This window comes from Sorex araneus, chromosome 5 (genome assembly GCF_027595985.1).
Source record: "Sorex araneus isolate mSorAra2 chromosome 5, mSorAra2.pri, whole genome shotgun sequence".
Classification (NCBI taxonomy): Eukaryota; Metazoa; Chordata; class Mammalia; order Eulipotyphla; family Soricidae; genus Sorex; species Sorex araneus.
This window is the reverse complement of record NC_073306.1, coordinates 177970698-177991590: the sequence shown is the minus strand read 5'-3', so window position 1 is coordinate 177991590 and position 20893 is coordinate 177970698. Positions and strand designations below refer to the sequence as shown.

At 37.6% G+C, this 20893-nt stretch overlaps 1 protein-coding gene across 2 annotated transcripts in view; it reads right to left on the bottom strand.

Moving 5' to 3' along the window:
• Nucleotides 1-20893, bottom strand: part of GABRB1 (gamma-aminobutyric acid type A receptor subunit beta1) — a 373240-nt gene that overhangs the window by 292390 nt on the left and 59957 nt on the right. The window lies entirely within an intron of this gene.

The following is a 20893-nucleotide window of genomic DNA, read 5'->3' as shown; positions in this document are numbered from 1 at the left end:
TACAATTCCCACAAGTTTCAGAATTCTGATATAGATCACAACCCCATATACTCCTTTAATCTCTAAAATAAAAATTTTATAACCTTATATTTCATAGCTCCCATGTTTTCTATTCAAGCCATACTCAATTTCTCTGCAAAATTCCCTTTGTAGTCCTACTGTTTCTGAAACTATCGTAACTTTGGGCAGTCTTGTACTTGCCTCTCTCTCCCACTATTTATGACTATATGGGAGTATGTCTCAGACAAATCATAAATAAAATTAGGCCATGGGCATAACAAGGGCACAGTTCCTAAAAATAATGATCAGATTGTAACAAGGACTATCAAAGTTAAAATAAACTTCAATGATCTTCAAAGTCACTCACCTCCTTAATTTTGGGGGAGGGGGGCAGGGGAGCATACATGTAATGTTACTCCTGACTCTGTGCTCAGAAATTACTCCTGGAGGTGCTCAGGTGACCATATGGGATGCTAGGGATTGAATTCTGATCAGTTGCATGCAGACAAATGCCCTATCTGCTATCCTATTGCTCTGGCTCCACATTTCCTCATTTTCTCAGTTTTATTACCCAGAATCCCCACTGATTCATGCTTAAGCCAATAATCTTTTTATAAATAGCCTTCTCTCTGGTCACCCAGCTCTCTCCACTGTATACCATAATTCCAGCCACTTTCATAATGATCATCCTTTATTAAATTTTGTTACAAAAGTACGCTGCAAAAAAATAATGATTTACAATGATCTCCAAGAACACAAGCCATTTGTGGACTGCTTTGAAAAATTTCAAAGGAACCTTTATATATTGTTTCATGTGAATACTCACCAATCATCTTAATAGTCAATGTAACTTGAAATCACAGTTTCTTCACCCACCACTCCTCAGAAAGTTCGTATGCTTTAAAATAGCTCATTGTACTTTCTAAAGCAACTGACAATAGAGATGTAGTTAATTTAATCTTTTGGGGGGAATTGCATTTATTGTCTCCTTGAGTCATTCAGTGACCTGGTTGGTAGGGATTTGTTTATTTGCTCAAAATTTCTAAAGATGATTACTAATACCAGAAATTAAATGATGTCATTGTCCTTTTTTTTTAACTAATTCTTATGATGAGAACTCATATTAAATGAATTCACTCATTTTAAGCTCCTGAAAAACCAATAATCATAATCATTACAATATGAAATTCCAGAAGGCCATGGAGATGTGGGAGTCCTGGGTTTGATATCCTGCTGTGCCAAGAGTGGGCCACTAAGTACTACTGAATGTAACCCCAATGCTCCCTAGCCAATAAAAGACCAAGAAATTGTAAACCCATTAACTTGCAGTATGACTGAAAGCAATAGGTTATTGTTAAAACTTAATTACGTAGAAAATTCTCTTCACTTTTTCTTTGTGATTTGTGGTTATTACTGTGGATGAGCCTCTGAAATTTGCAGCTAGACATGTTTACTTTTTTATCAGAGAACTAATGAAATGTTCAAAATCTATGTTTTATTTAAACCAATATTGATTCTTATGAGTTGTATTTAAATGATGTCTTTAGCCCATTTCTCCGCGCCCGCACCCCCAGAATGACTGACGAAGAGGACGGAGCTGCTTGGGACACCGGCAGCCCACCAGCAACCTGCAGTATGTGACTTGAGAGTTTCCGCCAGGTCCCCCGAGCGGGGGCCTGGCGTTTCTCCTTTTTTTTTTTCTTTAATCTATCTCTCTTCCCCTCAACCTCTGGGCACAGCACAGCATCTATCCCACTTCTGAGCACAAAATGGAGAGACGCACCCAAGTGCGCGGCGCGGCTGGCGGGGGATCGAGGGCGGGGAAGTACCGGTCTCCGCCCACATCGGACACTTAAAGAGAGTGCAGCCACGTGGGCTTTCCCATTTCTCCGCGCCCGCACCCCCAGAATGACTGACGAAGAGGATGGAGCTGCTTGGGACACCGGCAGCCCACCAGCAACCTGCAGTATGTGACTTGAGAGTTTCCGCCAGGTCCCCCGTGCGGAAATCTCTCTCTCTCTCTCCTTCAACTTTCTCCCTGGACTTTAGACAGAAACCCAAAACCGCGCGGCCGCTGCCGCGGCCGCGCGACTTAATGTCATCTTAGTATCAGCAGTATGTAATGGTTCCTTCTTAATGGGTCGGACTTTTGTGGGTGTTCCTAACAAGAATAGTAAGTATTTTGTTGAAATATTGAAGGCAATCAAAATGGTAGCCATCTCTCTAGACTGAACTAAGCTATATCCCCACGCTGGCTGAGAAGAAATATCCTTCTTTCTCGGGAAGAAACGTGGCGTGGTGTCAAACATAGTGTGATGTCCATTAAGCAAACAGACCTGGTGGCATGGGAATGGGAAATAAGGGGAAAAATTAGGTACATGGACCAGCGGGACGCTGGTGGTATCTCGAGCCGGAGCCGATATCAGCGCAAGAGCTTTGGTTCCAGAAACTGCTTCCAGACACTCTACTAGACTACCAACTAAGCCAGAGCCCCACGCCGGCTGATGACGGGAAATAACCATCCTCTTCGGTTTTTTTTCCCTTTGTCAGACAGCGTGGCGATTACTAAACAGGCGTGAACTCGGTGGCGCGGGGCAAGGGGGAAAAAGAAAAGTTATGTAACAAACAGCAGGACTTAATATCTCTATATGCTTAGTAATGGAGAATTATCAAATGCCTCATTGGCAATAGGACTGTCTTTTTCTTTTTGGGGGGAAACCCCAGCAACGGTAGTGAGTTGTGTGTTGAAACATGGAATGTAAACGAGATAAGCGCAAATGAAGTGAAACCTATCACGTATAAGGGTGGGGACTAGGGAGGTGGGAGGGGGCGGCAGATAGACTGGGGGGGTTGGGAATGTAAGATGGGCACTGGTGAAGGAAGGGGTATTTGAATATTGTATAACTGACATAATCCTGAGAACTTTGTAACCCTCCACTTGGTGATTCAATAAAAAAAAAAAAAAATAAAAAAAAAATAAAAACACTGAAAAAAAAAAATAAATGATGTCTTTAGAATTATCTTAGTATAAATTATTGAATCATCTATTTCAAAAGATTTTTTCAAAATTTTCTCCCTATACTTTCCCATTTCCTTCAAGGATACACACATTCCAAAAACAATGGAAAATAAACCTGGGCACATTAATTCAAATCAATCTGAGATCTAAGCTAAAAGTGTTCTGTTCAAAATTCAATGGCCCCTCAACCTTTCGCAGAATTAATTTTCAAGTGTCTGTGAAATTCATCTGAGGGGATTCTGACTGTCAGTGGTAGCAAGACAAGTTCAGAGAAAATGAATAGCATGTCATGAATATAAAATTATAAAATTGTGCATCTGAAATGAATTCAAGGCTGATTCATTTAAACTGGAAAGGAGAGATATGGTTTATTATAAATACATTAAATGACTCTGATAATGGAAAATGTGGACAAAACTAAAGTATTGGTGATTAAATCATTTTAATAATCAACAGCTTTTGTTAATTTCTCTAAAGTTCTGTCTATTTAAAGATAAAACAAAATTATATGAAATTTATGTATAGCTTGAATGTGACAACTCATGTGAAATTTTTTTTTGAAATTTTTAAATTTTAAGAAAATGCCTGGAATTTTGGTTACCAATACACAGCTACATTTTTCCCCTCCAGATTGAATTTCTTCAATCCCATAAACATTAGCTGATTCCTATAACTCAATATGAGACCATCACTATTATACAGTTTTTGTTTTGTAGCCACATCCAATGGTGCTCAGGGCTTATTCCTATATCCAAACTCAAGGATCACTCGTGGCGGGCTTGGGGAGACCAAACAGAGTTCAAAGGATCAAACCTGGTTGGCCACGTGCAAGGCAAGCATCATACCTGCTGTACTGTTGCTATAGCTCTGTATGTGGTTTTAGTTATGTTAGTTCATTAACTTCCCAAAACAGGCCTAAAATTTTGTTACAGGAATTTAACTACTGGCTTAAAAGATAAATAAGCACAAATGTAGAGAGATTAACTAACTCCCTGTGTCTAACTTACAGGTAGAAAATAGGACCTCCAAGATGTCATTACTGTCACACTGAAAATTAAACTCAACAAAAACATTATTTCTTATTACATGTTCCAATTATAATGAATTAAGTCAACATTTAAAAATTCTCCAGGATAGAATATTATAATTTTTCCAAGGGAAGGTAATCAAGGTAGTGAATAGATGGCATTAGGTGGAGCATCAAGGTTGGCATCACGTGGAGATTGTTTCAATCCATGAGATATGGTATAAAGACCCAAGTCAAACCATTTCATGGAATCTAGGATTATGCTTATCTTAGCAGGAGATATTTAAAATCAATTACTCCAACTCTTCTGTAAAGAATCCAAAATCATTTATCATAGATAATTAAACTTAAAAACATAATATAGATTTTATTACAATATTGAATTGCTTTTTAAAATAACTAATGATTCAAAGGGCTTCAAAGAGCTCATATCAGTAATGATATGAGAAAAATGGTTAAGAATTTTTATTTTGGTTACCAGAGTTAGACATAGAGGCCAGTTCTTGAATTAACAGGCTCTGTTTGTTATTTTGAAAATCTTGAGCAAATTAATTAATCTTTTCAAACTGAAGTTTGAAAAGTACTGGTGACTGAGCCTAGGGCCTCCTTATACATGTGGACACTGGAGCTCTCTCCATGACCTGCAGGAATATTTACAGACTCCTTCTATTATACATTAAGACCTACTTCTAAGTGTTCCCTCTTTTATGGTTCCTTCTTCAATCCCGATATGTGACTACAGTTGACCACTTGTGGCTGAATATTTTCATAGTTGAGTGAATAACTCCCTGGTCCTCCTACCCTGCTCGCTGGAATATATGGTAAGAAAAAAAGTGTAGAATTTAATAAAATATGCTTGAAATCAAAGGAATGATGTGGGAGCATAGAAAGGAATAATAGATTCTGGATGAGAAATCAGGAAAGACTTCCATTAGAAAGGGTCATTTCTTTATAACTGTACCACAATTAAAAAAAAAAAAACGCTGCAGGTCATGGAGAGAGCTCCAGTGTCCACATGTATAAGGAGGCCCTAGGCTCAGTCACCAGTACCATGGTTCTTTGGACTGGACTGCCAGGTGTTGGTAACTCACCTGAACTGGTAGCCCACCTGACTAGTCCATCTCACAATGGACTGCCAGGTGTTGGTAACTCACCTGAACTGGTAACCCACTTGACTAGACACAGGTTCTAAAATAGGGAAGGTATGAGTAAGTGGGGAGTGGCCACTAGACCTGGATTTGGTTCATTTTGTGGGAGGAACCCACATCTGGCAGGACATTCTTTTCTTTTTTTAAATTGAATCACCGTGAAAACAGTTACAAAGCTTTCGGGTTTAAGTCTCATTCATACAATGATCAAACACTCATCCCTTCACCAGTGCACATGTTCCACCACCAAGAACCCCATTATACACCCTGCCCTGCCTCTGTGGCAGATGATTTTCACTTGACTCTCTCTTTACTTTGATTACATTCAATGTTTCGACAGAAAACCCACTATTATTATTTGTAATTTTCCCCTAACAATCAGACCTGCCGAAAAGGCATCATTTGATAATTTGTTTTCTATTGCTGATAATGAAAAGCTAGCAGGATATTCTTATTTTGGTTCTTTCTTGGGGGAACCACATCTGATGATGAATTCTAACTTTTTATAAGAACAACCTCCAAGAAATTGAAGCAATAGTAAAGTGAGTAGGGTGCTTGCTTATATACAGCCAACCTTGGTTTGATCTCTGGTATCCCATATATAGTTCCTAGAGCCCTACCAGGAGTGATTCCTGAGTACAGAGACAGGAGAAAGTTCTGAGCACTGCCAGGTGTGGCCAAAAGACCAATAGATAAACAACTAAATTAATAAAATCAAAATTAGTTGTATGTAAATAAACATTGCAGCCTCATTAATTCTATTTACAAGACCAGAGAAATAACATTATATTGCTCCCTTTCTTAAAGAGTCTAACAAACTTCTCTTTATTGACATTTTTCCCAGAATCTGAATCCAAAAACAGCCAGTTTCCTTAAATGCAAACAATTTTTGAAATCTTTATAAATGATTTTAGGTTTCCAGATATAAATTTTTAAGTATATTATGAACAATAAATATGACCTGCCGAATATCATAAAAAATTATTAAGCAATCATGGTTCTCAAAAATCTATTTATACAAATAATTTTCTTGTTACTTCATTTTTTATTAAAGTTTAATTGGAAATCAGTCCTCATTTTCTGGAAACATAAAATAAAATTGCATTCTCTTAAAATGTCTCTTAGGTCTTTGGGATATAAAAATGACTTAATTAAATGCATATAATTTGTTTGCTTTTATTTAGTCATTTTTGATAATAACTAAATGTAGTTTCCAGAGTCAAATAAAATAAGAATGACAACCAGTGCTGGCACGGATGTAGGGAGAAAGGGACTCTCTTTCTTTGTTGGTAGAAATGCTAAGTGGTCCAGCCTTTCTGGAAAACAATATGCACATTCCTTTAAAAACTAGAAATTGAGCTTCCATAAGACTATGTAATACTACTTCTGGGAATATGTCCCAAGGATACAAAAGAGCACAGTACAAATGACATCTGCACCTGTTACATTCACTGCAGCACTGTTCACAATACCCAGAATCTGGAAACAACCTATGTTCCCGAGAACAGATGACTGGTTAAAGAAACTTGGTACATCCATACAATGGAATACCATGCAGCTGTTAGGAAAGATGAAGTCATGAAATTTGCTTATAAATGGATGGTCATAGAGAGTATCATGCTAGGTGAAATGAGTCAGGAAGAGAGGGACAGATATAGAAGGACTGCACTCATTTGTGGAATATAAAATATCATAATATGAGACAGACACCTAAGGCAGCAGAGAGAAGGGCCAGGAAGATTGCTCCATGGCTGGAGGCCTGCGTCAAAAGCTCATTGGGAAATTTCCAGTTTGGCTTCACACTACTAGCACAACATCAAATGACTAGCACCTCCCTCCCTCACCACCACCTGAAATTCTAGAACAAAGTATTTTTTTCTTTTAATTGGGTCACACTAGGTGATGCACAGGGGTTACTCCTGGCTCATGCACTCAGGAATTACCCCTGGCGGTGCTTGGGGGACCATATGGGATGCTGGGAATCAAACCCGAACCCTGGTCGGCCTCATGCAAGGCAAACGCCCTCCCCACTGTGCTATCGATCCAGCCCCTAGAACAAGCTTTTAATCATAGGCAATTTACATGAATTCACACCACAGAAGTCACTCATTTCTTTTCTCTATGCATGCCTTCTAAAGTTAAGTGAGTCCTATGAGATAATGAATGTTTTGGGGTTTTTTTTGAAACATAATATCAGCATTTATTTATTTTATTTTTATTTTCAATAAGTTGTTCACAATAATTAATTACATTTAATATTCAAACACCAATCCCACCACCATTGCACCTTCCCACCACCATATTTTGAATGTTTTCACCCCAAATCCCAAACCATGCCACCCAAAGCAGAACTGAAACAATTTTGTGTTGCTTCTTATAAATAATTCAGTAAAAATGGTCCAATAAAGTTTTCTTATAGAAAATTGTATGAACATTGCTGATTTCATCCTGGAGCCATTAAGCCATTGTATAAGAGATTACTAACATGCTTGTTAAAGGTTAAGCCTTATGAGTTTATATGTGTGTATGTGTATATATACATATATATACATATATATAATTTTTCCCAAAAAAAGATTAATTGCCGTCTACTTTAAACCTCATCAAATGTTGTGTTCTACTTTTGGTACATCAGTGGTATAGAGGTCTAATGTGGCTGTGCATTCTAGGAATTCTAAAGTTTAGAATACGATTATACAGCAGATTCACTCATGGATGAGGGTGATCTGAACTTATGAAGAGAGACCATGAGTGTGGTGGTGATTGAGTTCTGGAGATTTTCAGCTGCCAGGGCTCTGTTGGGGCAGGTAGGGAAACTCACCCATCCCCCTCCGAGTTGCCCTGGATAAGACAGCCTGGCATAGGGTGTGGAGGCATCTCTGTGCTTATCATTCTGTATGGATCTCTTCCGTGAGCTTTATTTCTGAGTCTCTGAATTATGGACACTGATGAGAATATATGACACAAGGGGCAATTTGTGGGTATAACTGTCAAGCTACAGGTAAACTTGGGAGATAGGAGGTCTCCCATTCCCGATCTGAGTGAGCTTGGAGATTTCAGTCACAGGTCCTGCATATATGGGTTTTTCTGCAGATTCACTAATGGGTGAAGTTTGTCCAAGACTGTGGAGAGCAGTTATGGATACTGAATGTTAACATTCACTTTAACCTAATTTCATGAGAGGCTATGAAATAACTTCGGGCCTTTTGTTATGAATTGATCTCAGTACCATACCCTGTCAGGCTTATTATTTGGGGAAGAAAATTTTTAAAAATACTAACATTTGGTAGAACTATAATTGGGGAAATAAACATTTCCAAATGGCAGATAGCAGAAGGGTTTGGAGTGATTCCTCTGAGAATAACAACATTCCCTTATGAAGTTTCATGATGAAATGTCACACACTGTAATGAACTCTCTGAAGTACAGTGAACAAATAAACCTCAAAGCATACACTGATTTTGGGTGAGACAGGGAGATCTAAATCCAGGAAAGACTGGATAACTTACAATGAGGTAGGAATGGAAATAAAGGGGGGAAAATACATACACACACATATATGTGTATATGTATATATACACATATATTTTTTAAACACTTAAATATAAAAACCTCTGGAACCCAGCCACAGCCATGCTCAAGGCCTTCCACATGTTTGGATGAGCCTCATGCATGAAGGAACCAGCAGAGGAACCCAGAAGTGTGGAACCCAGGGCTGAGATCTCCAAGCCTGCTCAGATGCAGACTGGGGCTCTTCTGCCCAGATCCCCCATTTTCCAGTAGCTAGGCAGTCACACTCAGAAACTGCCCCAGTGCTGTGTAATCCCATCAACAGCCAACGTCTAGAGGCTATAAAACCAAAGCTTCGAGGCAGCACGACATCTTATAGCCTAGTTCTCCCTCTCAGAGAACCTGGCAAGCTACCGAGAGTTTCCTGCTTGCATGGGAGAGCCTGACAAACTCCCCATGGCGTATTCATATGCCCAAACCAGTAACAATGATGGATCTCATTCCCCTGACCCTGAAAGAGCCTCTAATGCGGCGCCATTGGGAAGTATGAGTAAAGAGAGGCTTCTAAAATCTCAAGGCTAGGACAAATGGAGAAGTTACTGAGACCGCTCGAGAAAACTGACGATCAACAGGATGATGATGATGATGATATATACATATATATTGAAAAACACTTGAGTTTTTTTCAAGTACAAACGAACATTGTATCCTAGATTACCATGCACAATTTTTTTTTAGATAAATGAGTTGCAGTCCTTGTATTGAATAGATTGCCACTTTTAAGAAGTTTTGGAACATCTCATATATCACATATATGCATATATGATATATAGTTAAATATATTCTTAGCTAAGTGTCTTGTACTTATACAGTATGTGCCCTATAAATGACACAAACAAGACACATGTCAGAGTCACAGATACTCATATGCTGTAATGATGCTAATATTTTAAGGAATAAGCTTGAAGGTAACAGAAACACTTAATCAACATAAATGTAATTATCAGTCCCTGATAAACTATGAAAATATTATTTGTATAAAAGAACCATATGCTGTTTTAAGAAAGACATATAACTTAGTTACATTGATTATAAATATGATCATGTCATCAAATTCTTTTAATATCCAAGGTTACTCTCTCTTTGAATATTTTAATGTCAGTTTTATTTAATTATTCATATAAATGTATGCAGTACCAGAAATAATAAATATTCAGGCACCTGTGAGCTAATCAGCAATGAATACCCAGGTGAAAACTCCAAGCCCTAATGAATCTTACATGTTAATAAGGAGGTGAGAGATAAACAATGAACATCCTAAAGAGGTAAAACATATGTAAGTGGTATTATGCACTATATGTGAAAGCACTGTGACAAAAATATCCAGCAGCAATAACCAAGGTGGTAGATAGTGGTCCTCATCCTTTCTACACAGTCTTCAGACTGGGATAGGCCTATAGAGCAATAGTTGAAGAACTTTGCTCTAGGGGAGAATATATTTTCTTGTCTTTTCCACTTTTGAGCAGCTACAAATATTTCTTGGTTCGTGAACCTTTATACTTTGGTCAAAGTGTGCAATATTGCAGCTACCTGACTTTCCTGCCATAGACATACTTACATGACACTTAAACAGTCTTTTTTCTTCCTGTCATATCTGGGAGAAGGCTTTCATTTTTAAATGCCCCTGTGACTTACATTGATCATACTTGAATAATGTAAATTAATATTCCCATCACATCTGTAAAATTTTTTTCAGTGATAGTACAGGGGACTGGAGCGATAGCACAGCAGGTAGGGCATTTGTCTTTCATGTGGCTGGCTCCAGTTGACTCCTCCATCCCTCTCAGAGAGCCTGGAAAGCTACCGAGAATATCCCACCCGCACAGCAGAGCATGGCAAGCTACCTGTGGCATATTTGATATGCCAAAAACAGTAACAACAAGTCTCACAATGGAGACATTACTGGTGCCCGCTCCAGCAAATTGATGAACAACGGAATGACAGTTCTACGGTACTACAAATAATACAGAGGATGAGGTGCTGGTCTTGCATGTAACAGACCCTGATTCAATCCCTGGAACCATATGGTTTCTATCACCCACAGTCAGGGGTGTCTCCTGAGCAAGAGCCAAAAGTTAGGCCCTGAGCACTTCTGAATGAGGTCAAAGAGTACCTCCTACCCCATCTCTTCTTAATTTCTTTTGATACCTGAGGTAAAATATCCACAAAATTTAAGGATTTGGGCAGAGACATCATTAGGAATTGGGGATGGAGTCATTTTTCCTATGACATAAATTTATAGCAATCTCTCCATAATTCATACTGCTTTATTTGTGAATGATCCCTTTACAAGAACCTTAATTTCTGCAGAGACAGAGATAGTGGGCCTACCTCACCTTAGTAAGTAACATATCTTGTTTTTAATGCCTCATCTCTCAATATGATTTTTCTCACTGTCAAATTAGAAATTTTCATTCTTATTGTTTGGGATGACAAAACAGAAAAATAATCAAATGCCACATAGTTTTCTAGGAACTAAAGGCAAAAAATAGTCATATTTTCTTTCCATGCATCAGAAGTTTTATATTTATACTAGCAAGAGCAAAGATCCCTGAAGATATATTAAGTGTGCTAGACCACCATCTGTGTGAAGACAGGAGGACAGACTATATGGCATATGGAGGTATGTTTCTAGAATTATGACTCCATGACAAAAATATTTTAAATAGAATTAAAAGCAAAGTAAAATATTTGTCATTACCCAACCCCAAAATATTTGTTTTGTTCCTCAAACTTCTGGTTAGCTTAATAATATTTTATCCCCAAACATAAAGTTTAAAATAATTCAAAATAATAATTCTCATTTAAATTCCAGGTAAGGACAACTCAAGGAATATGGTACGTGCAGTTGATCTTCTTTTGAATAAAAGTCCTCATTAAGTTATCAAAGACAATTGTCATTTCTATTACAGAACAAGCACAATTTGCAAAGAATACATTATATCCACATCTGTGATATTTCAAGAGAGACTAACTCGGCAGTGACAGCTAATGAAAGTGTCTGAAGACTGTGAAGATTAAAAGATCAGTTTGAATCAAGAATCAATTTAGTAAGTTCATGAGTCATAAGTGCTCTCCGTGCTTCCCCTAGGCCCCACCGGGTTGGAGGGACAATGGTTCTGCATACAGAGTAGTCGTCCCCGTGCCAGGGCACTTGCCTCTGATATACACCTTCACTGCATCCTTCTTAACTTCTTTACACATGAACATAAATCCAGCCTCTCAGCTCTATCCAATATTTCCCAGCATAGTCACATTCCTTTGATAAGTAGGAGTTATAAGGAATAACAAGATGTGAGAATGTCTTTGTTTTATTTTTTCCCTTCTGTCTCAGGCGTAAAAGTAGTGGTATGAAGACTTTCTTCTTAAAATTTTGTTATTTCCTACAATCAGGCAAATAAAAATTTGAAGGCATTCAAATTAATGAACATTAATTTGATCTTAGAGGGTGGGGTCGGGGGAATAATGATAGCATTGATGATAGGAAATGCTGCCCTTGAAAACCTGAAGATTAATAGGGGAATGAAAAAACTAATATGAAAACAATGGGCAATCATAGTCAAATAAAAATAACTGAATTTTTACTATCTTGTATAGAAGAATTTAAAAACAATTAGCATTTAGAGGACATTTTGATTATCAACAATTAATTTTGAAGGTAAGTTAAGAGGTGTCCATGAAATAAAATTATTTATTTTCCTTAACACTAATAATAGGAAACAAACTTTCTTTTTCCAAATGGCATCCAAATATATATATAATAAAGAAAAATACTCCATAAGCTTCTGCATGTGAATTATCAATTTGACTTGGATAACGAGAACAATTTCAGTAAAACCAGTAGTGTATGAAACTATAATGATAATACTGTATCACTGTCATCCCGTTGTTCGTTGATTTACTTGAGTAGGCGCCAGTAACGTCTCCATTCATCCCAGCCTTGAGATTTTAGCAACGTCTCCTTACTTGCCTTTCCCAACAATTGGAGGCTTTTTTCAGAGTCAGGGGAATGAGACTGTTATTGTTACTGTATTTGGCATATCGAATATGCCACGGGGAGCTTGCCAGGCTCGTCTGTGTGGGCAAGATACTCTTGGTAGCTTTCCAGGCTCTCAGAGAGACATTATATATATATATATATATATATATATATATATATATATATATATATTCTCTGAAAGGCATCGCTGTCACTGTCATCCCGTTGCTTATCGATTTATTTGAGCGGTCTCTCATTGAGAGACTTATTGTTACTGTTTTTGGCATATTCAATATGCTAAGAGGCGTATATATATGCATATATAGGTGTGTGTGTATGTGTGTGTGTGTGATAATACTATGGTATATTCCATTGCATTTATTATTTTTATTATTAAAGGTTAGATAACATATTTGCATAATTGTTAATGCTTCTGGTTTTAAGGTACCATAATTACTGTCCCACATCACCATCAAAGGCCCCAAGACCTCCCATCACTGTCCTGTGTTACCTAGAGTCTGGCTCTTCCTTTCTTCTTCCTCTATGGTTAAGTAATCTCAGTTTTGTAATCTAAGGTCAAGGGCTCGTTATTGTTTGGTATTTTCTGCTGCCTTATTTTCTTTTCATATATGCTGTAAGTGAATGAGATTATCTAGTATTTTACTTATTTTCTCACCTATTTAGCTTAATATGACACCTTCCAGTTTTATCTATGTTGCCACAAACTGCAAGATTTCATTTTTTTCTTACTATTGTATAGCATTCAATTGTATGTATGTGCATCTCACAACTTCTTTAGCTATTCATCTTTCTTTGAACATTTGTAATGTTTCCTTATCTCAACTAGTGTTCTTAAGTTCTATTAATGAGCATAGGTGTGCATCACTATCATCCCATTGCTCATCAATTTGCTTGAGCGGGCACCAGTAACGTTTCCATTGTGAGACTTATAGCTACTGTTTTGGGCATATAGAATACCCCACGGGTAGCTTGCCAGGCTCTGCCATGAGGGTGGGATACTCTTGCTAGCTTGCAAGGCTCTCCGAGGGGGACAGAGGAATCAAACCCTGATCAGCCACATGCAAGGCAAACACCCTACCCTCTGTGACAGATGGTCATGTCTTTTAAAATTAATGTATTTTCAAATTGTATTCTTAGAATAAATGTCAAGAATAACTGTATTCTCGGTAATACAGAAGCTCTATTCATAGTTTTTTGAGAAGTTCCCACACTGTTTCCCATAGAGATTGAGCTACAGTACATTTTCTAGGGTGCCTTTTTTACCATATCCATGCTAATGCTGCTTTTCCCCAATCTCTTTGATATCTGCCATTCTAAATGATAATGAGATGATAACTCATTATTGATTTGATTTGTAGGCCCCTGATAATAAGAGATGAACACTGTTTTATGTGACTATTGGTCATACTTATGATTTCTTGGGGCAAATGTCTGTCCATCTTCTCCCTATTTTTAGATGGTGTTATTTAATTTTTGTGGTTGAACTTTGTGAGTGCTTTATGTATCTTGGATATTGACCTTTAATATGATGTATGGTGTGAATATTTTTTCTATTCAGTATGATGTATTTTTATTCACTAATGTTTTATTTTAATTACACTTGATTCTATTTGTTTATTTTTGAATTTTTACCTTTGTCAGTGAAGTGAAATCACTGAAGACAACTCAGGTTCATATTTTGGAGAGTGTATTTCTTAATATTTATGATGTAATTGAGCAATGACCACAGTTAAACTCTAACATCAAAAACCAGATTTGCAAAATTAATACTTGTAACATGATGTCTTATTAATAAATTCCTTCCTTCGTTTATTCATTCAACAAATTTTAATAAATATGAGATTCATGATGTGCTTTAGAATTTCTGTAAAATAATAATAAACAAAAGCAAATATAAGAACACAAATTAAGGCATAATTTCAGAGACCATTGCTATAAAGAAAAGAACCACAGCAGAATGAGGGCAGCCACAGACCTTCTGTTTAATCTCCATGATCTGAGGAAGCAACTTTGAGGAAGTGATTGATGAACAGAGATAAAAACAAGTGAAGGAGGCATGGAAGCATATCTCAGACAGCAGCAACAGTATAGATGAAGACCCAGCAAGGGGAAAGAGACAACTAGGAACCTGACAGGAGACTAATGTGGCGAGAGGCCAGAAATCAGGGGTAACTGGAGGAATGGTATCTTATAATACCAGTGGTGTGGCAGGGGAAACTTATGAAATGCCAGAAAAGTTTAGCCTTTACCTAGCCTTTACCTAGAATCAGATGTTTAGTACCCATCATATCACTGTACTTTGGGTGGGGCAGAGTAGGATGAGAAGTGAGGGAAACCGTGCCACTACTCAAGGAAGCTGATGTTTTGTTTTGGTTTGCTGGCCATACCACCATGGTGCTCAGGGGTTCCTCTTATCTCTGTGCTCAGGGATCAGTCCAGGTGGGCTTACGTGACAATATGGGGTGCCAGGGATTGAAACCAGGCTGGTCGGAAGCAAAGCAAACATCCTAGCAGCTTACTATTGCTCTTGACCCAAAGCTAATAATTTGGTGGTGGTGGTGGTGGTGGTGGTGGTGGTGGTGGTGGTGGTGTGTGGTAGGGGTGGTGGTGTGTGGGGGGGGGAATGGTATTGGAATGCTTTATGCATAAAATCCTACTATTACCAGTGTTGGAAATCATGGTGCATAAAATATATTTTTTAAATCAGAGGGTAAAAATTATTTTTGCCTATCGGCTAGGGTAAGATATAATGAATAAAGAAAAAATCTGTAGTAAATGGTGATGGCAAGTCACTAGGATGGGAAACTAAAAGAAGCCCAGGATGATTCTTAGGCTTGAAGAATACCATGAATAAAATGCTGTGCCACTCACTGGGCCAAGAAGCTGACCAGAGGCGAGTCATGAGAATGGATTCTGCTTAAAGGGATTATTGCCAGTTGAATGTGGAGGAGACAGCTATATAAACAAATAACCTGACCTTGTTTTGTCATTTATAGCTTCCTTCAGATCCTAGAAGACGTTCTGATATGAAGTGGAAGTTTAAAAATGAGCTAGGGCAGGGCAGGGCTTCTCAACTTTAACAACACTAACTTCTTCAATAGATTTTTTTTTTAATTGCGGGAATGTTCTGTGTATTTTAGGATGTTTTTCAGCACCCAGGTCCCTACCCCTACATGTCAGTTAGCAAGTTGCCTTCTCCTTATATATGGCGGCAAAAATGTCTCTATGGGTCAGAAAGATAGGAAAGTTGGTTAGGATGCCTGCCTTGCATGCTGCTGACCCGAATCGATCCCAGGAATTCCAAATGGTCCCCCCAGCCCAACAAGACTGATCCCTGAGTGCAGAACCAGGAGTAATCCCTGAGCACTGTTGGGTGAGGTCCCCAAATAAAATATAATCAAAATGTCTCTACATATTGCTTTAGTGTCCCCAGTGGCACAAAATTGTCCCTTAGAATTAACATACTAAAGGCATTAAAATGTAATTTGTGCTATTCTGAGTACAAGACCACAGTAAAAGAAAGCTTTACTCTCTGAAAAGACAGGAGACACTGCTTGGAAAAGTATCATAGAAGAGAGAATACTTAAGGGGGGCAATAAAGAAAGAGATGAAAAGTGCAAGGTAGCAAAAGGTTCTTTCAGCCTTTATACACATGCCTCAAATTATATAGTTCAATTAGTATTTATATGGTATCCTATGGGATGGAGCTATAGCACAGCGGAAGGGCGTTCGCCTTTCATGAGGCTGACCTGAGTTCGATTCCTCCGCCCCTCTCGGAGAGCCAGGCAAGCTACCGAGAGTATCGAGCCCAAGTGGCAGAGCCTGGCAAGCTACCCGTGGCTTATTGGATATGCCAAAAACAGTGACAATAAGTCTCTCCATGAGAGATGTTACTGGTGCCCGCTCAAACAAATCGATGAGCAACGGGATGGTATCCTATGCTACCCTGGTCCACACCTTCTAGTTGATCTACACTCAAATTTCTAAAGTGCCTGGGTAAACTTTGTTTACACTCTCATCTTTATTTAAATAAGTTGGTTCTCTAGCAATTAATGAAGGAGAACAGCTTTTTATTTCTCCTTTATGTATTGAGATCAATAGAAAAGATCAGTGTTAGCCAACATTCCTGTTTCATTCTTGAGCAAGAGAAGACTTCATTAGAATGACTAAAATATTTCAATATGCTATTGTTAGGACCTCAATGATTGGTTTAAGGTTATATCTGTCTTCTTAGTTGACAGGGAACCATCACTTAGTTTGATTAATTTTCCCTAAACTTCACTTTAACTGCTATCCTCACAATCATATTCCAGTTTTACACAAGTCCTATACTTGGACATGTCATATAACTAAAAGTAAACACTGTAATATGATATAATATAGTAATTTTGATACATTTTATAACCTAAAGTAGATGAGATAGGATAAGTCCATTGTAAGACATTCTGATTACAATTTATTATATTAAGCATTTTTGATTTCATAAAATTAATAATGTCATTCAAATTTCTTTGCTAATAAGATATAAAAGTAAACAACCTATTTTCAATTTCCTATCTCTCAGGCAGGTCATACATAGTATTAGCAATTTTCTCAATCATAACAGCATTTTTTTAATTGTACTTAAAATGTCTGATAATATCAACACATTCCTGATGAGAAAATCTACTGAAGAAAGCTTACTCACAAATGTGATAGAACTAAAATGACATTAGGCAGAAATTATTTTCGACAATTATCATAGGAAGAAGCCTGGACTATAACCTAAATCTGGAACTTGCAAATAACGTGATACAACTGAAATTTTCAAGTTTTTTTTTTCATTAAGCTTGAAAGACATTTATAATTTATTTTTAAAGTATCACCACTAGGGGCCAAAGCAATAGTACAGCAGGTGGAGCATTTGTTTTGCATGTGGCAAACCCTGATCTGATCTCTGGCATTCCATATGGTCCCCTGGGCACCACCAGGAGTAACTCCTGAGTGCAGAGCCCAGAGTAAGCCCTGAGCATTACTGGGTGTGGCCCAAAAACCAAAGAACCAAAAACAAAACCACAAAACACAATAAAAATACCAAAACACATCATCTTTAGGACAAACTAATTTTTAAATATCCACTTTCATACGTATTCTATTATTTTCCCATATTTTAATAATATAATTAACTATATATATATATATTGATTATTCTTTTCTGTGCACCAGAAAAATATTCGCATTGATTTTTTGATTATGTAATACTAAGAAAATCTGGAATCTTCAAATTATTTTTCCCCTTCAATTGTAGTAGAAGTTCTACCTAATGTTTCTGACTTTGGGGGCCAGAGTGACAGTGCAGTGGGCAGAGCAGAGCAAATCTGGGTTTGACCTCTGGCACCACATATTGTCTACTGAGCACTGCCAAGAACTATCCTTGAGTGCAGAGCCATGAGTAAACTCTGAGCACCACGAAGTGTGGCTCAAAACCGAAAAAATATTTTTAATTAAGAGTTAAGTTTTCTGTCACTGTCATCCCATTGTTTATCAATTTGCTCGAGCAGGCACCAATAACGTCTCCATTGTGAGATTTCTTACTGTTTTTGGCATATCGAATACGCCACAGGTAGCTTGTCAGGCTCTTCAGTGTGCGCGAGATACTCTTGGTAGCTTGCCAGGCTCTTCGAGAGGGACGGAGGAATCGAACCTGGATCGGCCACGTGCGAGGCAAATGCCCTACCCACTGTGCTATCACTCCAGCCCAAGTTTTCTGTAGTTATGATTTTTAGCCTATAAAGGTATGGATTTCCATATTCATGTGTGGAAATTTATACATGTAAACTTTTAGTCATACATACTCCACTCAAAATTTCTGGAGTGCGCGTTACTGCTCTCACTTTTCTAATGAGAAAATAGACTCAAACTATCACAATAATCCATCTCATTTTGCAACTTGCAATGAACTTTGATGAGAGATGTTTAGAAATAGTCACCTTTTGTTCCCCAAACCAAAGTTTTCTCCGAAGGCCCCTGAAGCACTGAGAGAAGATGGTGTTATAGGGTGTAATGGGATAGAAAGTAAGAATGAAAAACTGCTTTTAGAAATAAAACCTAAAGACACAGGCCACTGAGTCATCTTATAACCTCAGAAATACAATAGGAACTAGATGGCTAAATATTTAAATAGTTTAAGTTCTTTTTTTTTTTAACCTGGCGATGCACAGGGGTCACTCCTGGCTCTGCACTCAGGAATCACCCCTGGCAGTGCTCAGGGGACCATATGAGATGCTGGGAATCAAACCGGGGTCAGCCATGTGCAAGGCAAACGCCCTACCCACTGTGCTATTGCTCCAGCCCAATTTAAGTTCTTTCTTCTCGGCCTTCAACCCACTCCAGTGCTATCAATTATCATGATCAGCAGTCAATTTCTTGGTGCTTTGAAAAGGCAAACTTAGGTCACAGAAATCATCTAGGTTTGAGGATAAAGATTTTTTAAAAAATTAAAACAGCTTTGCAACTGACAACTGGAAGAAAAGCAAAGCAGATGGAGTCCCTGGTTTTCACACGGGGTAGAGAAGTCAACTGAAGTCTGGAGAAAGGCCCTGAATCTGAGCAGTAAAAACTCTGTCTAGTTTTCAGAGACAACCATATTGCCTCTTCATTATAAAACATAATGTTTTTTAGTTTTCAAAATAAAAGCCGAGCCTGTAAACATGGAATACAGTCAAGAAAAATTACAGTCAGATGATGTTTTGGAGAATCAAGCAGAGTGATAGGAGGATGGTCAATGCCTGGTCTTGGATGGGGAACCCCAGTTTGTAGCATAGGGATTAACAGAAAATATGTTTTATGTTATACAGCACAATAATATCTATTTAGTGTTATACAATACAATAAGAAGTCTTTTTTAAATTTATAATATTAGCTGGCTTCTCAATAAAAATGGTAAAGAAAACAAACAACCTTCTTTATGACTCATTGTGCAGGCATTCATAATTCTTACTTCCGTAGCTATTCCTTAATCATATATTTCATTGGAAATTATATACCAGGCAATGGAAATATGCAAGTCTTTTTCTCCAGGGACTGTTGCCTAGTATCCCCACAGTCGAAAACTCACAGTCTTTATAGTTCTAGATTCTTCTATAATTCTTCAGGTTTCGGTTTAAGCATCACTTCCTTAGAAAGATCTCTACTCTTCTTTTTTTAAAAAAATTAAACAAATTTATAGCATAAATAAATGGAGAGAGATAGATTCAGGCTCAAGAGAGAACAAAGGTTTCTCCCAAATGAAGACAGCTTCTCTACCATTTTCTGATTTAAGTTTATTTTCTCTGAACCTCATCTCAGTCTTTTATTTGCAGTACTGGACTTGGGGTGGGGGACATACCTTGGGGTGCTCAGACCTTACTCTTGAGGAATCTGTGCTCAGGAATCATTCCTGACTGGGGCCCCAAATGGGATAACAAGAATGCAACCCCATTGGCCGCATGCAAGGCAAGTGCCCTACCTATTGTACTATCGCCCTGAGCCCCCACATTGTGAAGTTTAGTTCGGTTTTAGTTGATGATGACCCAGCATGATCATTATTGATAAAACATCTGCTTTTCTTACCCGATGAAGTTTAGAGTTCAAATTCCTCTGAAAGTTAGAAATTTTGCAAGTGGTCATTTTACAACATTCCTATCTTTTCTCTATCTTTTTTCTTCCTCCTGTTTATTAAGGATCTTCCAATATAAGTAATATATTATAGGTTTGGATTTCTTTGTTAATATGGTGCCGTAAGATAAATTTCTTAAGAAATGTCCCTTATAAATTACTTGAAGGAAAGCAAAATGATTTTAGGTAAGGAAATTACAATTAAAACCTGAGTTATTAATGTTTCCATAAATCATACATTTATGTTTATACACATTACTCTTTGACTAAGACTTTGCAACATACTATTCCCAGAATACTATATACTTAATTGATTTTGAAAACTCTTTAACAACATGACAATATAATTAGAAATGATCACTCTGGAGAAGAACTGAGTATTGAAAGTAGGTAAAGGGATATACATAATAATCTTTCAGTACCTGTATTGCAAAACACAATGCCCAAAAGGAGTGAGAAAGCGAGAGAAAGAGAGACAAAGAGAGAGAAAGCAA